Genomic DNA, 22,799 nt, shown 5'->3' with positions numbered 1-22,799 from the left:
GAGAGAGGCACGAGAGAGAGAGAGAGGCACAGAGGAGAGAGAGAGAGAGGAGAGAGGAGAGAGGCACAGAGATAGAGAGAGAAGCCAGAGAGAGAGAGAGAGAGAGAGAGAGAGAGAGAGGCACAGAGAGAGAGAGAGAGAGAGAGAGAGGAGAGAGAGGCAGAGAGAGAGAGGCAGAGAGAGAGAGAGAGAGAGAGACACAGAGAGAGAGAGAGAGAGGCAGAGAGAGAGAGGCACAGAGGGAGAGAGAGAGAGGCACAGAGAGAGAGAGAGAGGCACACACACACACCCCCCGAGACAGAGAGAGAGGCACACACACACACCCCGAGACAGTGAGAGAGGCACACACACACCGAGACAGAGAGTGAGAGGCTCACATACATACACACCGAGACAGAGAGAGAGGCACACACACACATACACACCGAGACAGAGAGGCGCACACACACACATACACACCGAGACAGAGAGAGAGGCACACACACCGAGACAGAGACAGAGGCACACCCAGAGAGAGAGAGGGACCCAGAGAGAGAGAGGGACCCAGAGAGAGAGAGGGACCCAGAGAGAGAGGGACCCAGAGAGAGAGAGGGACCCAGAGAGAGAGAGAACAAATGTGGCATTTGCAGGCTGGGAGTATGTTCAGTGATGCTTCCTAGTCATCGTTTTGAGCATCTATACCAACAGTTTGACATCCATAGACACTCATGCAGCTGAGAGACTTTATCCTGAATAATATAATCCTGCATCTCAACTCCTCTATTTCACCAGTGTAAAAAGTACTGATTTCTGTTGAGCCTAAACAGTCAATTAGCAAGTTTTATGACATTGAGTATTCTAGATCCTGTTTTACTAAATTGGGTACCCTGCAGTCTTGGGAAAAAGACTTGGAAACTAATATTTAGGAGGAGATATGGGGTAGTATATGGAATTATACCACTAAAGCTTTGATTTGCAACATAATGGAGGAGCATCAGTTTAAGATATTGCACCATTTGCATATCACACCTGTGAAACAGGTTTGATCCTGCTGTGTCCCCTATGTGCCTGGTAATCGAGGATGTTTATATGTACTGCATTTCAGATCTAGGATAAAGTTCAGTACTATTGGTCAGGTGCAGTCAGGAAGCTGGAGAGAATATTTGACGGGGCCTTTAGAGCTTAATCCTTCGTTCAGAGTTCTGGGTTTTCCACATAGAATAAACACTGATGTTAATGAAAAAGGGTTGAAGAATATCCAAACCGTTGCAGCTTGCTAAAATATATTCTGTACCTGGATCAAGGATAAGAATACATAAATTAAAAATGGGCATAAATTAGTCATGGAATGTATTTGGGTTTTTTCAATAAATTTAAAGCGCCCAATTATATATTTTTTCAATTAAGGGGCAATGAACGTAGCCAATCCACCAACCCTGCACACTTTGGCTTGTGGGGGTGAAACTCATGCAGACACAGGGAGAATATGCAAACTCCACACGGACAGTGACGCGGGGATGGGGTCAAACCGGATACTCAGTGCTATGAGGCAGCACTGTTAACCACTGCGTCACCGTGCCACTCCACTGAATGTATTCATATGGAATTCCTGATGTATGTGTTCCAAGTCTGATGCATTCCGTAAAGTGAGGTCCCCTATCTCAAATTTATAGGCTCTATCTTGACTGACCTACTCCTGTTGGTTTTCACTTGAGCCATTTTGTAAGTCTTGATCGCACAATACGCAAGTTGTGTGGCCAGAGATGTTCTCCGACCTTATTCATATGGCCTCAGCCTCTTTCTCCCCCTAACTGGTGCGTTTGATTAATCCGGTCTTAAAACTGGAGGCACTAGTTCATAAAGTCTCCTGTTCTCAAGTCATAAAATCCCTGCAGTGCAGAAGGAGGCATTTCCACCCATCGAGTCGGCATGACCCTCTAAAACAGCACGCTACCTAGGCCCACACTCCTGCCCTATCCCCATAATCCCACCTAACCTTTGAAAACTAAGGGGTAATTTAGCATTGCCAATCCACCTAACCTGCACATCTTTGGACTGTGGAGGATAAACCGGAGCACCCGGAGGAAACCAAACACAGATACAGGGAGAATGTGCAAACTCCACACAGGCAACCCAAGGCCAGAATTCAACCAGGGACTCTGGGGCTGTGAGGCAGCAGTGCTAACCACTGTGCCAATGTGGCACCCGTCTTGTTTTTTCTTACATTTGCAATAATACCTGGTCTGAACTGGACTGTATTGCAATGAAAATGTTTTTGTTGTGTTATTTGTAAAATAAACTTCAAAAAATCTAATTAAAATAGATTTTACAAATATTTTGTCAATTATTCCCAAGGCTGCTGAATGTGTTTTTTCTTATAAATATTTTTATTCTGCTTTTTCAAATTTGGTCCAGTTTCACGTGCACCATTTTAGAGATTACTCTAAAATCCCATACCAGCCTCCCCGAACAGGCGCCGGAATGTGGCGACTAGGGGCTTTTCACAGTAACTTCATTTGAAGCCTACTGGTGACAATAAGCAATTTTCATCTTTCAAACCTCCTTCCAGTAATCCTCCAGCTTTGGACGGGACAAAAACATATGAACGTCATTTGCAGCCCCGCACCCCACAACATTCACACCACATCTTCTACCCCTTCAGAGCTGGCTCATCCTCGCCCTGGTGAGGTGTGCTCAAAATACCACCTTCAGCTGTGTCAGCCTCAACCTCTAGCACAAGGTGGAGGCATTCACTCTCCAGGCACCTCACACCAGAACCTCTCCTCCATACTCTCTCCCAACTCTTCATCCCACTTTTTCTGGCTTTGGGGTGGGGGGGGGGTGGGGTGGGGGGGGGTGGGGTGGGGGGGGGTGGGGGGGGGGGGGGGGTGGGGTGGGGTGGGGGGGGGGGTGGGGGGTGGGGGGTGGGGGGGTGGGTGGGGTGGTGGGGGGGGGGTGGGTGGGGTGGGGGGTGGGGGGGGTGGGTGGGGGGGGGGTGGGGGGGGTGGGGGGGGGTGGGGTGGGGGGGGTGGGTGGGGGGTGGGGTGGGGGGGGGTGGGTGGGGTGGGTGGGGGGGGGGGGGGGGGGTGGGGGGGGGGGGGTGGGGGGGGGGGGGGGGTGGGGTGGGGGTGTTGGGTTACGGGTATAGGGTGGAGACGTGGGTTTGAGTAGGGCGATCATGGCTCGGCACAACATTGAGGGCCGAAAGGCCTGTTCTGTGCTGTACTGTTCTATGTTCTATGTTCTCCTTCCTGGCAAAATCTCGAAGCTGCATGTATCAAAATATTTCCCTCTGCTCCAGCCCATACTTCGCTCCCAGCTCCTTCAATCCTGCAAACCGACCCCCAAGAAACAAATCTTTTAATGTCTTAATTCCCCTCTCCTCCCATTTCCAAAAAATTCCGTCCCACTTCACTGGCACCTTTCTAACTCTGGCCACCTTCCCTCCCCATATGAACGAGGTAATCATTACTTCAATCTCTCAAAAAAATGCCTTTGGCAGGAAAATCAGTAGGCATTGAAAAATAAACAGAAATTGCAGCAACAAGGGCTGCTGATAGTTAACCTCTGCTTGTCCTCGCCCTCAATCGGCACATCAAGTGTTTCAGAAAACGCTTATGATAATCATGAAGAAATTATCAAGCTCTGACTCGAGATTGCTGAATCACTGGGTCACTCGAATGCCACAGGAAGAATCATGTTGATTTATGCACCCTCCGCTCAGGACACTAATGCAAGCATTTAGGTCCTTTTCTGGAATGGATTTGTTTCTCTCCAGTTTCTCTCTCACTCTTGTGAGGATGGAAGAAGCATCACTACATATTTTTGAATTACTAATATTTTTACATTGAAACTGCTCACAAAGATCGACACAGGCAAGAGAGGAAGAGTAGAATTTTAAAAAAGGAGAACACCTGACATGCTGGAAATAGGAAACAAAAGCAGACATTTGTGCAAAATACACAACAGATCAATCAGTATATTATTCCCCATTTGAATAGAGGGTCTGATCCCTGAGAATCACTTACCCATTGTAACCCAATATCGAAACATTGTTTTCAAGTTGTAGTAATGTTGCCACTACACTTATTTAGTTATCTGATAGATACACAACTATATAAACTGTATTGATTTTAATCCTCTGTGATATACCTTGTGCATGTACCAATTTGGTATTTATATACCAACTACCACCAACATCTGCAATTCCCAGTATATCATTGAAATGATGCACAGAAGTCATCTGGTTCTGAAGATATCACATGCGAGCTATGCTCCTACAGTCACAGAATCATATAGCATGCAAGAGGACCTTCGTCCATCAAGCCTGCACCGACAAAATACGGTAGCACAAGTGGATAGCACTGTGGCTTCACAGGGCCAGGGTCCCAGATTCGATTCCCCACTGGGTCACTGTCTGTGCGGAGTCTGCACGTTCTCCCACTGTCTGCGTGGGTTTTCTCCGGGTCCTCAGGTTTCCTCCCACAGTCCAAAGGTGTGCAGGTCAGGTGGATTGTCCATGATAAATTGCCCTTAGTGACCAAAAAGGTTAAGAGGGGTTATTGGGTTACGGGGATAGTGTGGAAGTGGGGGCTTAAGTGGGTCGGTGCAGACTCGATGGGCCGAAACGCCTCCTTCTGCACTGTATGTTCTATGTAAAGAACTTGCATTATATTTTGTTTTAAATCACTAAATCAACACTAATCCCACATTCCAGCACTTGGCCCAGTATTTCTTAACGGTCGTGATGTTTCCCAGGTAGTGCATTCCAGACTCTCACCAACCTCAGGGTGAAAACATTTTTCCTCAAATCCCCACCAAACATCCAACCCCTCACCTTAAAATTATTGATCCTGTAAATAAGAGGGAACAAGTGCTTCTTCTCCACCCTGTCCATACCCATCAATATGTACCTCAATCAGGTCCCCCTCTACTTCTCTGTTCCAAGGAAAACAACCCCAGCCAATCCAGCCTCTCTTCATTGCTCAAATGCTTCATCGCAGGCAACATCCTGGCAAAGAACCTCTGTGCCCTCTCAAGTGCAATCACATCCTTCCTATAGTGAGGTGACCAGAACTGCACACAGTACTCCGGCTGTGGCCCAACAAAGGTTTCGAACAGCTCCAACATAACCTCCCTGCTCTTATGATTTATGCCATGATTGGTAAAAACTGGTGTCTTGTATGCCTTCTTAACTACCTGATTAACCTGTCCTGTGGCCTTCAGGAATCTGGGGACAAGGACCCAGAGATCCTTCCGTATGTCCTACCAATAATTGAGCACTCCCTTGGCTTGTTACTCCTCCAAAGTGCATCACCTTGCATTTTTCAGAGTTAAATTCCATCTGCCACTCTGCCCAACCCATATATATCGTTGTGCAATCCTATGTATACACACATTATATATTCTACCACCAGCCTCTGCCTTCTACCACCAAGCCAGTTTTTGATCAAACTTGTCAAGTTACCCTACATCACTTGTGTTTTTTACCTTCTTTATCAGTTTCCCATGTGAGACCTCGTTAAAGACTTTGCTGAAATCCATATAAACTACATCAACTACACTACCCTCATCTACACACCTGATCACATGCTCAAAAAATTCATTCAAATGTGTTTGGTATGGCCTCCCTCTGACAAAGCCATTCAGGCTATCCCTGATCAAACCTTGCCTCTCCAAGTGGAGATTAATTCTCTCCTTCAGAATTTTATCCAATAGTTTCCTTACCACTGATGTGAGACTCAGTACTCTATAATTCCCGGGTTTATCTCTACTATCCTTCTTGAAAAATGGAACCAAGTGCTCCAATCCTGTAGCACCTCCCCTCTGGCAAGGGAGGAGTTAAACATTTGGGTCAGAGCCCCTGTAATTTCCTCCTTTGCCTCCCACAGCAACATGTAAAACAACTTAACAGGACCCAGGGGCAGCACGGTGGCATAGTGGTTAGCACAGCTGCCTTATGGTGCCGATGTCCCAGGTTGGATCCCAGCACTGGGTCACTGTACGTGTGGAGTTTGCAGATTCTCCCAGTGTCTGCCCCACAACCCAAATGTGCGCAGGGTAGGTGGATCGGTCATGCCAAATTGCCCCTTAATTGGAAATTGGGAAAAACACTTTTAAAGAAAATTACATTTCACTTGCACCGTCTCCTTGATGACCTCACACTTTGACCCTCAAAGTACTTTCCATACCCATGCGTAGCAAATTTTTAATCAAAACAAATAGATTACATAATATGCATCTGTCAGGGACCAACGGTCATTTCCTCCTGATAGGTAATGTGATGATTCCAAAAGCTGAACACTGATGTGATATTTTATTTGCCCATTTAGGGCAGCAAGACAAGTAGTAGGGACCAATGGGGGTGGTGTCCTAAACAGAGACTTGACAAATCTTGCCATTTATAATACAATAACTGAAACTGCTTGGATTTTTATCAATAGATTGGCATTACTGTAGAACTGATGAGATTGGTATTTGCTTTTTATGGTAATATTCGACATTTCCATTTAAAGAATTCAGTAAAAGGTGAAAAATTAAATGACCTGTTGATACGCTTAGGTGAAGTGAGGTGGAAGGCAGCTTGCATTGTGCACATCTCCAGCCTAGACCAATTAAGCCAAATGGTCTATTTCAGTGCTGTAATGGGTATGGTGTTGTTGCTGAAACTGCTGCAGCCTATATTTCTGCAAGTAATGTCGCTTATAGTGTCATGTGAGAATATCTGTAAGAAATGGGTATTTAAGAAATGTACCTTTAAGAAATGGGTGTTTATCAGTGATGTCAGAGTGTGAGTTGTCTGTCAGCTTTTACTTTCTTTTTAGGCTGCTTGCTGCAGGGTGTGTTTTAGTTTCGTTTTCAGAGCTGGACAGCTGCAGTCACAACCAGAAGGGGTATTAGTCTCTCTCTCTGTAATCTAACAACTGTAAATCGATCCTTTGGTGATTTAAAACTAATAACTGCTCTCAGTAGTGACTTTAATCGGATGTGCTTCTATTTAAAGGTTTTGTTTAAGTCTTATGGATGTTAAGAGGACAGCTTAAGGATTACTTAGTGTTGTATTCTTTGGGGGTTGTATTGAATTAATGGTTGTGAAGATGTTCACTGGATATTTTAAAAAGGTTAACTTGAGTTCATAGAATAAACATTGTTTTGCTTTTAAAAATACATTTCCATTTCTGCTGTACCACACCTGTAGAGTGGGCCGTGTGCTCCCCATACCACAATCTATTAAAAGTTGTGGGTCAGGTGAACTCCATGATATACTTTGGGTCTCTGGCCCATAACAATAGCAACAATTATTCTCCTATTAAACTTAATAATGGTTTGAAATCAAGAGCATCTAAACAACATAAAACATAATTTCTGCCTCAGTCATTTTGAAGTTAATAGTCTCCATTTGAAGGGGGAGAAGAAAAAAGAGAGGAAGACGGAAGAGAGGGAGGTTAGAGGGCCCAATCCCTTAAAAATCACTTGTTGCTTATATTCCAATACTGGAACATAGTTTTCAAGTTATAACGATGTTACTGCACTTACTTTGCTATCGGATACAAATACACATTTCTATAATTTGTACCCATCTTGTGAACTATCAGTTCAATATTTAAATAGCAACTACCATCAACAGTAACAGTTCTGCAATTCCCAGTCTATAACTAAAGTGATGCACAGAACAAAACATCTGGTTCTGAAGATATCACAACAGAGATATGGACAGCATGGTTGCACAGTGGTTAGCACTGCTGCATCAGTGCCAGGGGCCTGGGTTCAATTTCAGCTTTGAGTGACTGTGTGGACTTTGTTCGTGTTCAGTGTCTGCATGGGTTTCCTCTGGATGCTCCAGTTCCCTCCCATAGCGCAAAGATGCACAGGTTAGGTGGATTGACCACACTAAATTGTTCCTTAGTTCCAAATGGTTAGGTGGGGTGACTGGGTTATGGGAATAGATTGGAGGCATGGGCTGAGGTAGAGTGTGCATCAGTGCAGACCCCATGGGCGAATGGCCTCCTCCTGCACTGTAGGGATTCTATGATATACCAAACTTGTGCCAACATATTTTTTCAAAACTCAATAACCAATTTCAATCTACGTGATGTCAGGGAACAATATCCCAGGAATTCGAAGATCCTTCAATTGTCCACTGGTGATAATCACTGGGTAATCTCAAAACTTTTCAATGCTAAAAGGATCCTTGCATAAGTGATGCTTAACCACTTCATTGAAGATGTTGACCGTTAAGATGTTTTTTCAGCAATGTAGATTCAGGACTGATAACGCTGACAGCTTTTTTTTTAAAGTGCAAAGTATGATGACTGCTGAATTGACAAAAGCACCAGGACTTAAGTCAGTAGAGAAATCTAAATGAAATGAATACAAATTAACAATTGAGTTGGAAGATGGAGAAAATTCCATCTCTTTCTCCATTACAAATGCAATAGTATTTTTGACGTTTCCAAAAATCAGAGTTTGGAATGCTTAATTTCCAACATGCACGACTGTTTGATTGTACCCAACAAAACAGAAAATGAGAATGTCAGAAAATTGGAATTTAGAGGTGGATCCTTTCACATTCGTGATTGCATTCAGGTTTTGAAAATGTTGTACTCTGGCAGGTTTCATAGTTTATATAGATCTGATAAACTACAATTCACTCCAGCCCTGCAAATCCTTTCTTGCCCCAGTTCTGTTTTACAGATGGGACAAAGTATTCCTTGGGTCAGATTGTACCAAACAGACAGCACCTACCATTCATTTGATTTGCATTTGCTCAGAGACTTCCCACAGAATTTTGCACTGCGAGTTGCTGTCTGCAGGACACCCAAAGAAAGTGGCACCCTCTGCAGGACATCTGGGACCTGTATGAACAGGGGAAACAGCTGTGTATTTATTGAACCAATCAGGTTGGAGAATGATGAGCAGCACAAAACCTGAACCAAGAAATGTAATATAGGAAAAAGGGACATCGATAAGAGGCAGAAAGTAAAAAAAATTAAATGTTCTTTGAAAGATCTTCAAATCCCAATAACAATAAAAAACCAAAGAAATAAGACTCCAATTTTTAGTGGAAGTGATGCTTGGCAGTAAGAAAGACAAGTAAAAATAGACAAGTAAAAATTGGGACATGGTTGAGAAAGTAAATTCTTCATGAAATGAAATAAAAATTTAATGAAAATGTCTTGTCACAAGTAGGCTTCAAATGAAGTTACTGTGAAAAGCCCCTAGTCGCCACATTCCGGTGCCTGTTTGGGGAGGCTGGTACGGGAATTGAACCGCGCTGCTGGCCTGCCTTGGTCTGCTTTAAAAGCCAGCTATTTCGCCCTGTGCTAATGAATAACTTCAGCCGGTTTAGGAATTCAACTTGCACTACTGGGTGTTGCTCCGCATCATGAATCAGCTGTCCAGCCGACTGTCGTGCTGCAATTAGGTCCACAGAAAAAGAGCTACAGGTGCTTTTAACCATGCATTAGACGAGAGATCACCAACAAGAAAACATTTAAGCAACACCAGAACAGCATTGACAAAGACCTAGCACAAGTTGTGTGCAAGTAGGTTTCTCTCAGGCAGCTTTGGGATACATCTCAGGTAGTTCAACACCTTCCAATTACAATGCTGCCACTTCACAAGTCACTTGGTATACCTCCACAATGTCATCAAGATTGGAGCTTAGAACTGAAAGATGCATAATTATTCCCTGGTCTCATGCCAGCTGTAAATTGATGTTTTGAGTAAGAACGCAAATAACAATAATGCTGAATCTATGACTCCCGGTGGCAGCCATGGTGTGAATGGGCGCACACAAAACAGCCCCTGCTTGAAGGCACAGAAAAGAGCTCTTTTTACCCAAAATTGGGTACAACTTGACAAAAAGGTGTAGTTGAAGGCCGGAGGAGTAGTCCCCCCCCCCCCCCCCCGGGGAGTGTTCCGTCCGCTGGTTACCAAACCTGGCCGAAGGTGAAAGACCTAGCCAAGGAGTTGGAAGGGACCAGTGGCGTAGCAGCCAGTGGAAGGATGGCTGAGGGGAAAGGGTTTGTGCAAGACGGAAAGCTCCAGATGCAACAGTTGATGGCCTTCATCAAGGAAGAGTTCCACCAGCAGAGGAAGGAGAGGCAGGAAGATCACTCGAAGGTGATTAAAGGGGCTGTGGCACCCCTAAAAAGAGCTCGATGGAGAGGGTGGAGAAATGCTTGGGGTCACAGATCTGAGAGATTGAGAGGTGATGTCAGATCACAGCGATCGGGTGGTGGCATTGGAGGCGGAGGTGCAGCTCTTCGGAGACCTTTGCAAGGCATTGAGAGCAAAGGTGGAGGAGCAAGAAAACAGTTTGAGAAGGCTGAATCTGCTGATAATGGGCCTGCCTGAAGGAGTGGAAGGTGCGAGTGCCATGAGGTACATTTTGAGGATGCTGGTGGAGGAGTTGGTGTTGGATAAGGCCCCTAAAGTGGAGAGTCCACAGGTCCCTGAGGCAGAAGCCTAGAGGGGGGGAGCCACCGTGGGCAGTGATCGTGAGACTCCATAGGTTCATGGAGAAAGTGAAGGTTTTGCAGTGGGCCAGGGAGAGGTGCAGCTGTGAATGGAAGGGGAACAAGGTCCACGTTTGACAAAGGGTCATTGGACTCGAAATGTTAGCTCTTTTCTTTCTCTACAGATGCTGCCAGACATGCTGCATTTTCTCGAAGGTCCAAATATCAGGACATTGGAGCAGAGCTGGCAAAACAAAGCCACAGTGGTGCTATATGGGCGGCAGATCAGGTTTGGGGTGCTTTACCCAGCAAAACTATGGGTGCCGTATGAAGGCCAGGAATACTATTTTGAGACCCCAGAAGCGGCCGAGGACTTCATCAAGGTGCATAAACTGGGGGAGAACTGAATTGAACACGGGTCACGGGTCTGGGAGACGGGTGCTGGCGCTTTTAATTGGGAATCCGGGAAGAGTGGGGGTGGGGGTCCTTTCCCTCCGACATAGAGAGGGTTTTCTCTGTTTTTCTTTATTTACAGTTGGGTGGGCAAAGTGTAGCGGGGTGAAAGGTTTATACGGGGATGACTGTCCCTAGCCCTCCTCCTGTTGCCTATTTTTCTTGTTTATTTGCTCTTGGGGAAGGTAAGGAAGGTGACCTGTGATTCAAGATGAGTCTTTGTTTGGGTGTGGGAGGATATGGTCAGCTGGGAGCCTTTTTCACTGAGCACAGAGGCCCGGGGGGGGGGGGGGGGGGTCGTCAATGTGCAGGATACGAATGGCAAAGGAGCTGGCTGGGTTTATGGAAAAAATGGGTATGGCAGACCTGTGCCGCTTCAAGAACCCAGGGGGAAGTGAGTATTTCTTTTTTACGCATGTTTACAGGGTGATTTCCAGGACTCAGTTTTTTGTGGTGAGCCGGAGATTTCGGCCGGGATGGAGGTGTCCACCACGGAGGGATTGGCGAGGAGGAAAAAGTTACAGGGGCAGTTTGAACGGGAAGGCAGTAGGACAGTTCCGTAGGGCAAGAGGGGTGCAGGACGAAAATGGGGAGAAGGCGAGTCAAATGCTAGCGCATCAGCTACGGAGGTAGGCTGTGTCCAGGGAAATATTGAAGATACGGACTGGGACAGGGATGTGGGGACAGGGATGTGGTGACAGAGCCCGGGAAGATGAATGAGGCTTTTAGGGATTATTATAAACAGATGTACAGAGTGGGCACAGGGGGTGGAGGGGAACGTGGGACGGTTCTTAAATGAACTGGTGTTTCCACAGCTGGAGGAAGAGAAGAGGCAGGCGCGAGAGGAGCCCCTGGGGCTGAGGGAGGTGTTGGACATTATATGGGGTATGAAGTTGGGGACGGCTACGGGGCCCGATTGCTATCCGGAGGAATTTCATAAGGAGTTCACAACAGACCTGGCACCACATCTTTTGGGGGGTGTTTAACGAGGCGTTGGAGAAGGGGTAGCTGCTAGAAACAATGGCGCAGGCAACAATCACGTTGATACCAAAAAAAGAGTAAGGACCCATTAGAATGTGGGTCATATAGGCTCATATTGCTGTTAAACACAGACGTGAAAGTGCTGGCTAAGTTAGTGACGGGAAGGATGAAAGGTTGTGACCCTGGGGTGATTGTGGAGTACCAAACAGGTTTCGTAAAGGGCAGGAAGCTCTCGAGAAATATAAAGGAGGCTGTTAAATATGATTATGGCCCCGTTGGGAGCCCAGGTACCGGAGGTAGTGGTGTCCATGCGGAGAAAGCATTCGACCAGGTGGAGTGGCGATACCTATTTGAGCTCCTGGGAAGGTTTGGGTCGAAGTTTGTGGCATGGGTGCGCCTGTTAGATGTGGCACCGAGGGAGAGTGTGAAGACTAATGACATGGGTCCATGGAACTTCGAATTACACCGGGGAACAAGGCTGGGGTGCCCGCTATCGCCGCTGCTGGAGCCTCTGGTCGGAGTGGCAAGAGATTATGAGGCACGAAAGGAGAACCGGGTGTCACTCTAGGCTGACAACTTTGTGTGGGTGGGGAAGGGTGAGGAGGGCCCTGTTATAGAGGCAGGATTGAGGGTTGTCATTGCCGCATCTGCTTCATTACAATTGGGCGGCGATTGGAGGTGAGTCAATGGTGGTAAGGAATGGGGTAGAATGGGTTATGATAGAGGAGGAATCCTGTCAGGGGTCCAGCTTAAGGGCTATGGTGATGGCAGCTTTGCCAATGGCGCTGAGATGATACTCAGGGAGCCCGGTGGTGCAGTGCACGGTGAAGATCTGGAAGCAGCTGAGGAGGCACTTTAGGGTGCAGGGGATGTCAGTGTTAACGTCTTTGTGTGAAAATCACAGGTTTGAGCGGGGAGGGGTATAGGAAGTGGAGGGAAGTGAGGCTGGTTAAGAGGAGGGATTTGTACCTGGAAGAAGAGTTTGCCAGTACAGATGAATTAAAAGGAGGGTCAAGCTCCTGACAGGAACTGATTTAGGTACCTGCACGTAAGGGACTTCGCACAGAAGGTTTGAAAGGAGTTCCCCAGGTTGCTGAGGTACACGCTGCTGGAGCAACGGTTGCTTTCCAGATGTGGAAGGTAAGGGGAAGATCAGAGACATATACAGGTGGCTGGGAAACAGGGAGGTGAGCGGGTACTTTAAATTAAAAACTTGCGCCCAATGCTCCACAGACTGCAGGAACAAGAAGGATCACGAGACGCCTCTATCGATAAGCATCTGCCTGCTGTATGCGCTAACAAACAAGCACTGCCTGCACCTCGTGATGCTGTTCTGAGTGATGATGTCGGCTCTTTGTGCTCACCTTCATGAACCGTGAAGCATCGTTGAGAGAATGGTGGAGGTGCAGAAGAGAGGGGTGCAGGAGAGAATCTGTGCATTTCAAAGGACTTTCCCTGATAAGGCCCTACCTTTGGTTCGTTGAGAAATTGCTGCAAAGCATGTCACACATCCCGACGGATTTGGGAAGCAGGTGCCAGGTATGGAGAGTCCATGTGTCCAGTTTCTGGCATGGTGTGAGGCACAAGTTCCCGACAGAGTTTGAAGATGGGCTGTTTGTTGTCTGGTCTCCTCCAAGGAGGTGCGAAGTATGAGCACAAGGGAGAAAGTTTCCTGTTATCCTGTTCGAGCAAAAACCATTTTACGTCGATTATGCGGTCACTGCAGTTTTACTCCTTTCTTTTTGTGTGCAGTTATCCTTGTGGTTATGGTCAGGGAGTATATTTTGGACACCCCTTATATTGTTGATTGCGAAGATGAGTGAAGCCACAGGAGGGCAATGGTACATGGTGTGGAATTGGGTGGTAGGTTGGTTAAGTCCTCACTGAGATGGAGGGATAGCTCCCAAATCAGAGCTCATCGCATCGGGTTTTTATTTTGCTTTCTGTTATTTTGAATTTAGAATCTGTGCCTTATTCCTTTGATAGCCTGGGAAGATTATGTAGCTTGGCGAGGACTTGATTCCTTCCAACTCTTCCTCAGGGTTGGTGTTTTTTTTTGGTAATGAGTGGCGGTGCATGCCAAGGCAGGCTTAGTTACTCCTGCATTATTCATGGGTCAGCTTGAGCATTATTCTCTTTGGGGTTTTTTCTTCTCTTCATCTGGGCGGGCAGCGTGCGATCTAAATCCTGGTTTGATTTGGTACTCTACAGGGGTTTCCCCTATTGTACCAGGGAGGAGGAAGCCGGCCCCCCCTCCTACGGCACCCAATTATTGGGTATCTTGACGATTCTTCTTCGTTTCGGTGATGGGGTCTCCAAGATTGCAGCTGGCGGAAACTATTTTTTAAACTTACAGCGGGGAGGTGCACTGCCCTGGGTGTGGTGGATACGGTGCAGGACCAGCTGCGCTATGGGGTGTGCTGGAGATCCTAGGGGTGCTGACATGTGTGTGTCAGGGCTGGCTCGGCCTGGTATCCTGTTGCCCCTTGGAGCTTGGAACACCCCTTCTTGAAGGCACCTATTAGGGATATTTGACAGGACTCTTCTGTGCATAGGGGCCTGGGGTTGAGCAGTGTTCTGTACATCAGTTGATATCCTGTTGCCACCCACCTTGTGGTGAGGACACTTTCTTATTTGATTGAGCCTTTTTTTCCCCTCTTTCTCATAAAACGATGGCGAGTGTGCACTGGGGGAATACAGGGGTTGGGGTCCTGAACCCTCTCCTGGTTATTCCTGTCCCTTTTGATGGGGGCGATGGCTGCACTGATAATGACCCGGATATATAACTGCTGGTCTTCTCTATATAATGGTATGGAATTATGTTGGTTCTGTCCTGAGCCCGAGATGGGTTACGGTGCGTTGTGTGCTATATATGTATGTAATATCCTTTTAGAAGTGGGATTATAGGGAATTTCCTTTTTGTTTAATGGGCATAAAGAATTAATGATTGGATCCAACAGGGTTACAGGCAGGTTTACGATCCAAGGGAAGGAGGTGGTAGTGTGTCTTTGGTGCCTCGGGTGTTGAAGATGATCTATACTGGTGTGTACCCAAATATGGTATGAAAAATGTATCTTGGACTTTCATGGTGATTGCCGCATGGAAAGGTTTGCACCATTTTACGATGTTTACATGGCTCTATCGTGTCCTCCTTTCTCTGGTAGAGCTTTTAAAGGTATCAAGTTATGTCTAACGACTGTATTGACCCAGTTGTACAACTGTTCTCCTGTTTCCCCTTTTTTATTCATGTATGTTGAGCCTTTGTTTACTCTCATGGTGCTGTGCCATTCCTGTGGCTTTGTTGCACCGTTTGTTCAAAAGCCTCATTAAGTACAAATTTTTTTTAAAAGGAAAGCCACTGAACCCATTCCAACTCATCCATCCGGAAAAATATTAACTCCCCTTTTCCTCTTCCCTGCAATAAAATCCAGCATTCATTTACAATTCCAGGATTTTTGTTTCCATTTCCAATGTACAAATCCGATTTAAGCATTAATTACCATACTCGAGAACATACCAGTCCTAGATTTGTCTTTGTGGGGACTTCCGATGGTGGCATGTAGAAGGTCGCACACAAGGTAGCTCCTGCCAAGGTCCTTGCGTTTTGGTCCTTTTTGCCCAGTTCCTGGGGAAAATTGGTGGACAAACCTGGCCATCTAATTGTATTTGACGAAAAGATGTCGACAGCCGCGAAAAAGACTGTTGGAAAGAAGGATACGAGTGGTAGTCCTACGACAGAACCAGAGAGAGAGAGAGAGAGAGTGAGAGTGCAAAGCTCATTGGGAAGAAAGATGGCGGAGGTAACCTCAGGTGGGTGTGGCCATTCCTATCACAGTGGAAACGCTGCCTGGGGTAATGGCACGCAAATTCGAAAAACAATGTGGTGAATACTTTGAAAAGGGAAGGAAGGGAAATGATGGTGAGAGTTTGGCTCAAGTTAGAATCAGAGCTTGATGGGAAATGGAATGTCAAGTTAGAATCAGAGCTTGATGGGAAATGGAATGTCAAGTTAGAATCAGAGCTTGATGGGAAATGGAATGTCAAGTTAGAATCAGAGCTTGATGGGAAATGGAATGTCAAGGTTTGTGCAATATGTGTATGTGCCTTGTGAGATGAATTGCTTCTGTGTTCGGCTTGGTATGGCCTTATCGCGATCCTGGCTGTGACTGTCTGTGGGAACGAAATGCAGCTGTGGGATGAGTTACTCCTTCTGATGATAAAAATTGATATGCTATGTAAGCTAATGAACTAACTGTGTGAATATTGAGACGAAGAAGAAAATATATGAAGGAGGGGTTGGAGGGGTTTTGTACAAGTATATAATTAACTGTAACTGAAAGAAAATTGCCTTCACTTGCTGTAACTCACAGTTACACTTGTGTAGCCCCACGGTAAATAAAAGAACCATTGAAGTTATCTGGTGTTCGACTGATACTTGCATCCGGACTGAAGTTTAGAATTCTCAATAGAGAGCCTCACGTCTATCGAGAAGGTGCTGGGCCCGATAAAAGATATGTACGAAAGGACTTATGAGTGCATGAATGAGACATGGAGAGTTGAAGGAGGTGGAAGGGATTTTGTCGTGGCATTGCGACCAGATTGCCTCACTGGAAGCTGAGATGCAGGCGAAGTTCGAGGACCTGGAGAACAGGCAGAGGAGACAGAACCACAGGATCATGGGGTTGCCAGAGGGGCAACCGAGTACTTTTCCCAGGTGTTTGCAAAGTTGTTTTTGGGGGGGGGCATGTCTGATTCACCAGGGCTGCAGACAGGCATGGGGGCCGACAGGCATGGGGGCCGATGTCCTAGCCTTCTTCTCGCTGTGTACCTGGAGAGAAGATCTGTTGGGCTCGCAATCGTTATCTCCACCCAGTGCCTCGGTGTGGCTGGGAGACCTGATGAGTTCCTATACCTTGAGAAAGTCAAATACACCGTGAGGGGAGAAATCGAGGGGCTCTATCGGAAATTGCAGGCTTTTAGTGTTTATTTCGAAGAATTGTTCACCGTTAGTTGTTAATGGGGGGTGGGAGAGGGGAAGGGGGCTCTGGCTTTGTGAGGTTTTTGTTTTTTTATTTGTGAACTGTGTTTACTATGTTATTTTGTATTGAATAAAGTGAAAGATGGGAATACAAATATCTTTACAAACTATTTATCTTTCACTAGTTGTAATTTATAACCACCTTTTGTACTATCTGTTTAATTTGAAGCAATTATTCAAATATTGCTTTTCTATATTATTTTTCTCGCATGCACTCTGAAGTGGTCGCTCACCATTTCCAGTGTGAAGTGTATTTCCTAATGATTAACATCTTTAAAAGAGGCCAGTAACCTAGAATCGGAAACCGAGAGCTCAAACTTTTCTGTCAATTCCTCTACTGGTAAACCGCCCCCTCCGCCTGCAGACTTCATTGTCTCCCCGGCATCATGGTAAGTAACCAAGATGTGATTTGACCAAAACAATGATGCTCCCGGATTGGTATTCTATATTTGTGACTACATAATTCTGCATTCTACTTGCTATGTTAATAATTAATGAACAGTTAACATCTAATTTGCTGTATTATAATTACTATAAGGGATAAGAGTACACCGAGTTCAGTGACAGATCAGCCACAATCTCACTGAATGGGGGAAAACTGACTCAAGGGGCCAAATGACCTACATTGGATCTTGTCCCCCATGATATTTTAGATTTAACCATATTAATCATACTTGTTGCTGTATTTCGCCAAATCTATTCTGAACGGCCCTGGCAACTTCTTCAGATTTAATTTTTGCCACGTTTATGCCCACCTGTCTATTGGCCAGTTTGGTGTTATACGTAATGACCAGTTTAACCGGTTACGTTAAATTTTGAAAAGAGAATAAATCCTCAAAGCCTTCTTTCTCCTGACATCATCCCGCTTCCCATCACTCAAAAAATTCTTTACCACTTCCGGTTGCGGCAATGAGTGAGTGAGCCACACATTCGGGGGCTCTCACTCCGGCGGGATTTGAGGACCTGGTTCCCCGGTTTTGCAGGACTGAGGAGCGGTGAAAGGACGGCCACGGAGGTGCGGAGGAGCGAGCAGAGCTGCATAGAACCACGGGAGGGCAGAAAGCAGCGAAAACAGGACACTAAGGGACAAAGGCAAGGTGCAGGGGAAACTGACCCGGGAGCCAAGATGGCGGACCTACGGACCCGGCGATCCAGCAAGCTCTGGAAAACATGCTGCAGGTTATTAAAAACAGTTTCGAGTCATTGAAGCGGGATAACTTGGACCCACTTCAGAAGGCAGTGGATCAGCTGAACCAGAGACTGGATGCCCAGGACGAAAAAGTTAAGGAGCTGGGAGAGGCGGTGGAGGAGCAGGCGGATGCGCAGACGATTGCGGCGCTAGAAGTCGACGGGTTGAAGGAGAGATAGAGAAGACTGCCGGACAGAGTAGAGGAGCTGGAAAATAGAACCCGTAGACAAAATCAGAGGATCATCGGCCTCCCGGAGGGGGCTGAGGGAGCTGATGCCACAGCGTTTGTGGCGGACTTGTTGATGCAGCTGATGGGGGCTGAAGCCTTTCCGCGACCGCTGGAGCTGGAGGGGGCACAGAGTACAGGCGAGACAGGTACATCCGGGGGGTCCCGTCCCGTCCCCCCCCCCCCCCCCCCCCCGTCCGATCGTGATTAGGTTCCACAGGTGTGTGGAAAAGGAGCGGGTGCTGCGGTGGGCAAAGAGCGCCAAGAGCAGCACGTGGAATAACAGTGTTCTTCGCATTTACCAGGACCGAAGCCAGGAGGTGGCTAGGCGGTGAGCAGCCTTTAAACAAGTTAAGGAGGTGTTGTTCAAGAAGCATGTGAAGTCTGCTCTTCCCGTCCCGTCTTTGGGTTACGCATAAGGACCAACACCACTACTTCTCAGAGCCCGAAGAAGCGATGGACTTTGCGAGGGATCAGGGGCTGGTCCCGAAAAAAGGATCCACGGACGCAAGCTAGGGTCCGGGAATTACCATTTGAAGGGATGCCTACTGTGCCTGGACTGCTGGTCGACTGTTTACTGTTTCAAAGGTGCCATGTGGTGTATTTTCTGTGGGCAGTTTTTGCTGGGGGGGGGGGGGGGGGGGTCTTTTTCCTGTTTTTGTTGCCTTTTTTTCTTCTTTCTGCTGTGGTGGGTACCATTTGTTGGGCTCTCGGAGTGCGCTGGAGCCGGTATTGTAACAAAGGGTTGGCCGGTCAGCAATGGGGATTAAAGATGTTGGTTGGGGGCTTTTGTTTCATTTATGTCAATGGTTTATATGTTTGTTTGCGTTGGGTGATGTACGGGTACTGGGATATTGCGGTGTTATTTTATTAATGTTCAGAAAGGGTCGGGGGTTAACACTTTTCTGTGTACACGGCTGGAACTGTATTGTACCTGGGGCAGCCTCGCGATGCTGTTTGATGTTTACATCTTGTTTGATCGTCCCATTTTAGTGAGATTGCTCCAGTGGGTTGGAGTGGGGGATGGTGTGTGGGGTTACCGGGGGATGTTGCTTGGGGGGGGGGGGGGGGGAGAGAGAAAATGCTATTCTGTTGACGTCGGGGGGAATCTGAAGTAGGTAATGGAAAGGAGGTTGGGGGAGGAGGCGAGCCAAGAATGGCGCCGCGCATGGGCCGGGGGTGGGCCCAAGAAAGGTTATGGCTGACCGGCGTAGGGGTGGGGGTTGTGCCCCCCAACCAAGCTAATCACCTGGAATGTCAGGGGACAAAATGGGCCAGTTAAAAGGGCACGTGTGTTCGCGCATTTGCGGGCTCTGAAGGCGGACATAATTATGTTGCAGGAGACACATCTGAAAGTGTCTGACCAGACTAGGCCAAGGAAGGGCTGGATTAGCCAGGTCTTCCACTCGGACTTGGATTCTAAGTCCAGGGGAGTAGCAATTAAGATCAATAAGCGGGTTCAATTTGAGGCGGAAGGCGTAGTCGCAGATGGCGGGGGCAGATTCCTTATGGTAAGGGGCAAACTGGAGTGAGAAGAGTGGTGCTGGTGAACATATATTCTCCAAACTGGGATGACGTTGACTTTATCAAAAGAGTGCTGGGGAAGATCCCGGACCGAGACTCACGTAGGTTGATAATTGGGGGGGGGGGGGGGGGGGGGGCACTTTAATACGGTCCTTGACCCAGGGTTGGACCAGTCGTGTCCCAGAACAGGTAGATTCCCAGCAACGGCAAGGGAGCTGAACGGGTTCAAGGAGCAAATGGGGGCAGTGGACCCATGGAGAGCCAGACAGCCGACGGGAAGGGGCTACTCATTTTACTCACATGTTCATCAAGTATATTCTAGGATTGATTTCTTTCAACTTGAGCAGGGACTGTGTAGGAGAGGTACAAAATACGGAATATTCTGCAATCACTCTCAGACCATGCCCCGCACTGGGTGGACCTGCCAGTCGGGGGCGGGGGGGGCGAATTACCAACGCCCGCAATGGAGGTTAGACGTAGGATTGTTGTCGGAGGAGGGGATGTGAGAGACTTCGGAAGTGTATGCAAAAGTACTTGCGGGTGAACGATATGGGGAGATTTCAGCAGCGACCCTGTGGGAGGCGTTGAAGGCAGTAGTGAGTGGGGAGCTGATCTCAATTAGGGCTCACAGGGTCAGGGCGGACAGAGCAGAAATGGACAGATTGGTTAGGTAAATTTATCGGATAGACGAGGAGCATGCGGGGTCCCCGGGGGAGGACCTACTGAAATTAAACGAAAATGAAGGGAGAGACAGAGATTACAAGCGGAACGGGGGTGCTATCCACGAGTAGGGCCGTGGAACAACTTAGGAAGGAAAGGGGAGTAGTGTATGAGCATGGGGAGAAGGCCAGCAGATTGCTAGCGGCTAGGAAATAAGTAGAGTGATTAATGGGATGGGGAGCAGAGTGGAGGACCCGGCAGGACTGAATAAGGTATTCCGGGACTTTTATAGTAAGCTGTATACTTCAGAACCCCCAGAAGAGCCGGAGGAGATGAAAAGGTTCCTGGACGGGCTAACAATCCCAAAAGTAGGCGGGGGACTAGTGGACAGGCTGGGGGCCCCGATTAGAGTGGAGGAGGTATTGAGGGGCCTAAAGGCCATGCAGTCGGGGAAAGCCCCGGGGCCGAATGGATACCCAGTAGAGTTTTACAAGAAGTTCTCGGAGATAGTGGGACCGCTCTTGACTAGGGTTTTTAATGAGGAAAGGGACAGAGGGATCCTATCACCACCGATGTCGCAAGCCACCATCTCGCTGATATTGAAGCGGGACAAGGACCCGGAATCCTGCGGGTCATACAGGCCAATCTCCCTGATCAATGTGGATGCCAAGCTCCTGACAAAGGTCCTGCCGATTAGAATTGAGGACTGCGTACCGGAGGTGATTGGGGACGATCAGACAGGGTTTGTGAAAGGCAGGCAGCTGACAGCTAACTTGAGAAGATTGCTTAATGTAATCATGATGCCCCAGATGGGCAAGGAGGTGGAGGTAGCGGTGGCAATGGACGCTGAGAAGGCCTTCGACCGCGTGGAGTGGGGCTATTTGTGGGAGGTGCTTGGACGGTTTAGGTTCAGAGAGGGACAGGTTAATTGGGTCAGACTATTGTACCAGGCCCCAAAAGCTAGCGTTAGGACGAACATGGTAATGTCAGATTATTTCAGACTATATTGCGGGACCAGACAGGGGTGCCCACTCTCCCCGTTGCTGTCGCGCTGGCCATAGAGCCGTTGGCGATTGCACTGAGAGCTGCGAAAGGGTGGAAGGGAATGACTGGGGGGTTGGGGGGGTTGGGGGGGGGGAAGAAAGGAGAGGAGGAGAAGAGAACATAGGATCTCTCTCTATGCGGACGACCTGCTCCTGTACGTGTCGGACCCACTGGCCGGGATGGAAAACATACTGAAACATTGAGGAAGTTCGGTCGGTTTTCAGGGTACAAATTAAATATGGCCAAAAGTGAGATGTTTGTGGTGCAGGCAAGGGGCCAGGACAGGAGAATAGACTGAAGGAGCTGCCATTTAGGCTGGTTGAGGAAAGTTTCCGGTACTTGGGGATACAGGTGGCACGGGACTGGGGCAGGTTGCACAAGTTAAATTTGACTAGAGTGGTGGAACAAATGAAGAGGGAGTTTCAGAGATGGGATGCACTCCCGCTGTCACTGGCGGGGAGGGTGCAGACTGCAAAGGTGACTATCTTCCCTAGATTCCTGTTCATCTTGCAGTGTCTCCCGATCTTTATCCCACGGACCTTCTTCAAAAGGACTGGCAAAATTATCATGAGCTTTGAAAATCCCCGCGGGTGAAGAAGGCGATGCTTGAAAGGAGCCGCAGCGAGGGAAGGCTGGCATTGCCGAGTCTGATCAACTACTACTGGGCGGCTAACATAGCCATGATAAGGAAGTGGATGGTGGGTACGGGGTCTATCTGGGAGCGGGTGGAGTCGGCTTCGTGCGGGGGCACCAGTTTGGCAGCCCTGGTCACGGCTCCCCTACCGCTGTCGCCGGCCAGGTACTCCACCAACTCAGTAGTGGGGGCGGCCTTGCGGATATGGGGCCAGTGGAGGAGGCATGTAGAGGAGGTGGGTGCGTCTGTCTGGGCTCCAACATCGATTTGCCCCCGGGAACATGGATGGAGGGTTTTGAACATGGCGGCCGGCGGGGGCGAGGAGGGTGGGTGATATGTTCCTTGAGGGGAGCTTTGCGAGTTTGAGGGGCTTGGAGGAGAAATTTGGGCTGGTATGGGGAAATGACTTTAGGTACCTACAGATGTGGGATTTTGTCCGCAGACAGGTCCCATCCTTCCCGCGCCTCCCGTCAATAGGGATCCAAGACAGAATAGTCTCTAGAGGAGAAGAAAGAGAGGGTAGAGTCTCGGATATTTACAAGGTGCTCATGAAAGGGGAAGAATCCCAGACGGAGGAACTGAAACTGAAATGGGAGGAGGAGCTTGGCGGG

The 22,799-nt window shown here is 47.8% G+C and overlaps 1 protein-coding gene across 1 annotated transcript in view; it reads right to left on the bottom strand.

Annotated features, from left to right (window-relative positions):
- Positions 1-15,530, bottom strand: part of LOC119974514 (zinc finger protein 280D-like) — a 168,215-nt gene extending 152,685 nt beyond the window's left edge. Inside the window, 1 exon segment of the mRNA XM_038813454.1 lies at positions 15,391-15,530. The gene's annotated coding sequence lies outside the window, so the exon portion shown is untranslated.
- Positions 15,531-22,799: the final 7,269 nt, after the last annotated feature.

This window comes from Scyliorhinus canicula, chromosome 12, assembly GCF_902713615.1.
Source record: "Scyliorhinus canicula chromosome 12, sScyCan1.1, whole genome shotgun sequence".
NCBI lineage: Eukaryota > Metazoa > Chordata > Chondrichthyes > Carcharhiniformes > Scyliorhinidae > Scyliorhinus > Scyliorhinus canicula.
Note: the sequence above shows the minus strand (reverse complement) of the source record. Positions and strands in the feature narration are given on the sequence as shown.